Genomic DNA, 3167 nt, shown 5'->3' on the forward strand with positions numbered 1-3167 from the left:
ACACACACTACTTCCCATCCCTATTACCCACTTGGCCGTTGCAAGGCGGCCCAGGACCTTTCCATGCCGAGCCCCACTCAGATGTTGTAACTCAGGCTCTGGGTTTCACTATGGAAACACAGGGGAGTACTCAGCCAAGTCCCTTGCCATAGGCTTTTCACAGATGCAGGACAGGGCTCTGACTTGCTTCCCTGGCTGGGAAGAGCCCTATTCTGGATGCTGGTGCTTAGTAGGGTGGGGGCTGGGGGGCGGTGCTGCATGGGCAGTTGGAGGAGGGTCCTTCTAGCCTATCACTGACACCAAGCGGCTGACTCAAGGACAGGCTGGTTAGGACGAGAAGGCAGGCCACAGGAGGGGCTTGTGCCAAGGATGGAGCGGTGGGAGGGTGAAGCCTGGGTGGGAACTGGGTTTGTGTTGACCCTTGTCATGTAGTTCTCTCCCAGTGCTCCAGGGCGCCAGCCTAAGGACACAGGGGCGGCTTTAACAGGCTGGTGCTCTGCTCTGGCTGAACTCGGCAGCAACAAGTCCAAATCAGGGCACTGAGTCTAGGGAAGGAGGCTTGGAGATACAATGGGTACACGTTGGGCTGCTAACCGCAAAGTCTGCTGTTCAAAACCAGCAGGTGCTTGAGGGACAAAGACAAGGCTATCTACTCCCGTAGTTACAGTCTCAGAAACCCGCAGGGGCAGCCCTGCCCTGCCGTCTAGGGTGGCTCTGGGCTGAATCACCTTGATGGCAGGAAGTTTGGGTTGGTTCACATAGGGCAAGACTCTGTCTCAGTGAGTTGCCCATCTCTCCTCTCACAGGCTTGTTTAATCAATCTTCTATTGTGTTAAGACACACCCTACCCCCACCCTGCTTGCTAGCTTAGCAAAGTCCAGCCCTTCCCATGTGGGTTCATCACAGAGGTTAGGGCTGACCACACACATAGGGGGTGGGGGGGTGGCAGGCTGCTCATGAAGGCACGAAGGGGGGGACACAGCTCAACCCCCACAGTAAGGGTTACCCACTTTGCCCCTTCAGCAGTGCGACCAGCAACAGTGCATCTTAATACAGAAAAGTATGCTTTGAAAAGAATGAACTCGAGAACTGAAATACCACACAGGGAACATCTGGGAAAGCTAAAACAGCTTAGCAAACTTTATTGATATATGTGTGCTTATCCATGAACTCTATTTATTTTTAATACCCATGTTTCAAATACCTTTCATTACGTTCCTGAAATTCCCAGGCTGGCAAAAAAAAAAAAAAAGTAGGTTTATATACATATTTAATTTTTCTGTTACAGACCAAATATTTATAAATTTGAAGTTTATTTTGCACAAGTCTACTGCCTTATCCAAGTCAAACATCCTAATATGACATCACAGGCCACTCAATATGTAAATGTAAACAGTCATCAAGACATGGTTTACAACCTAGTTTGTAGAAGAGCCCGGAGAAAACACAGATCACGTTAGGCGCAGTCTGCACGGTAAGAGGCAGCATGGGCCACGCCAGCCTCTGGGGCAGAGGCTCAAGCCCAGGAGAACATGTTGGGAAACAGGTTCCTCTTAGTGAGGGCAGAAGCCAGCCTTCCTCACACACACATTATAGCCGTGTGTGTGTGTGTGTGTGTGTGTGTGTGTGTGTGTGTGTGTATCCCCCCCCCCCCAACTGTTATAGATTTGGGAAGAAAAAGCACGATTTGATAGCATGTACATATAAAATCCTGGGGAGAGCCTGCCAGCTATGCTGGGAATATGTCTTAGCAATGTGTGGAGTTTTGACAACCGAGCAGAAAGGCAAATATGGTACAAACAGATGTACTCCCTGTGCAGCTCCAGGGGAAATCGAGTCAAGCCCCTGGTGTGACTGAAGTCGGGGAGGGCGCCCATTGCACATTATGTACAGAACATCCCTGTGGCTGCTGAGTTCCAGTAGGTCAGACCTGCCAACTATGGATGGGGCAGCAGGGGACCCTGCGCAGGAGGCTTGAATGACCTGCCTGCCTTACAAACTGCTCCTCCCCGCCCTTCCGCCTATTTCCTGAAGCTCTAAAGGTCACCTCCTCTCCAAGACTGAAGCTGGCTACCACTGAGTGCTGGTGCACACCCAGGGACAGGAGGGACTCCTTCTCAGGTCAGGCATTGAACTCTTCTGCGATGGGGTGCCCAAAATACACAGGCATTCTTCCAAAAATTATAAAACTAACCTCCTTTTCCCCTCTAGAATTACAACAGAAAATCTATGCTAAAGTGTCCTAGAGTGTGGTCACAGAACGAGCTCAGGCCACCCCCACTGAATCTCAGGAATATAAGGTGCCCCCATACCAGCCCCGGCTTCTGACATGCCCCCACCCCCCGCTCCCACCAGCCACAGGTGTCAGCCTCCCCACACACACACCTTAGGGGTGAGACCCACCAGCTCACACAGGACATTCTCTGGGGAGGACTGGTCAGTGGGCCTTTTACAGGAAACAAGCTTGCAAGTCCCTCAGAATTACAGAGAGAGCCGGCAATTGGAAAATCCACTCCTCTTCCCCAGCCAATCCCATTTTCCTGAAACGTGGCAGAAGAATCACGCCAGCTTTTGTGGGTGCCGTGAACATCTAGTGCAGTCCTGGCGGCGGCACAGAGGGGGGCCGCGAGACCCCAGGTGTCTGGAAAGGGCTCTGCTCTGTGCTCCCCACCACCACCAAGTAGGAGCAGCACCGTTCCTTGCCCTCCCAGGTCAGCCCTCGGTGCTGCACGGCGGCGTCTCAGGAGGTGGGGGAGGCCCTCGTGGAGGGAAAACCGGCTTTACAGACATCGCACTGCTGTATCTGAGGGGTCAGTCGCTAATAAAGAGGAAAAGGGACTGCGGGGTGGGGGTGGCAGCTGTGGGCACACCCCCCACCCCCGACAGTGGCCAGCAGGTGATCTCCTCACGAGGGGCCCCTCCCCAACCCTGGCAGGTGTCCACTCCTCATGCCGCCCGCCCACCGCAGCTGTTCCGGTCCAGGAGAGCTGTCCCCGCTCGCTCCGCGCACCTGCTCTGGGCGCCCCCCGCCCCGGCCGCCCCGGCCTCACTTCTCGCGGTAGTAGAGCAGGTAGTACTTGAGGGGGTCGGGCAGGGGCAGGCTCAGGACCTTCTCGCGGAGGACGTTCACCCGGGGTTCGGGCGTCGCTGGCGGCGGCAGGGCCCGG

Source organism: Echinops telfairi, unplaced genomic scaffold (genome assembly GCF_000313985.2).
Source record: "Echinops telfairi isolate 266 unplaced genomic scaffold, ASM31398v2 ScPeMD7_7414;HRSCAF=8452, whole genome shotgun sequence".
NCBI classification, from domain to species: Eukaryota; Metazoa; Chordata; class Mammalia; order Afrosoricida; family Tenrecidae; genus Echinops; species Echinops telfairi.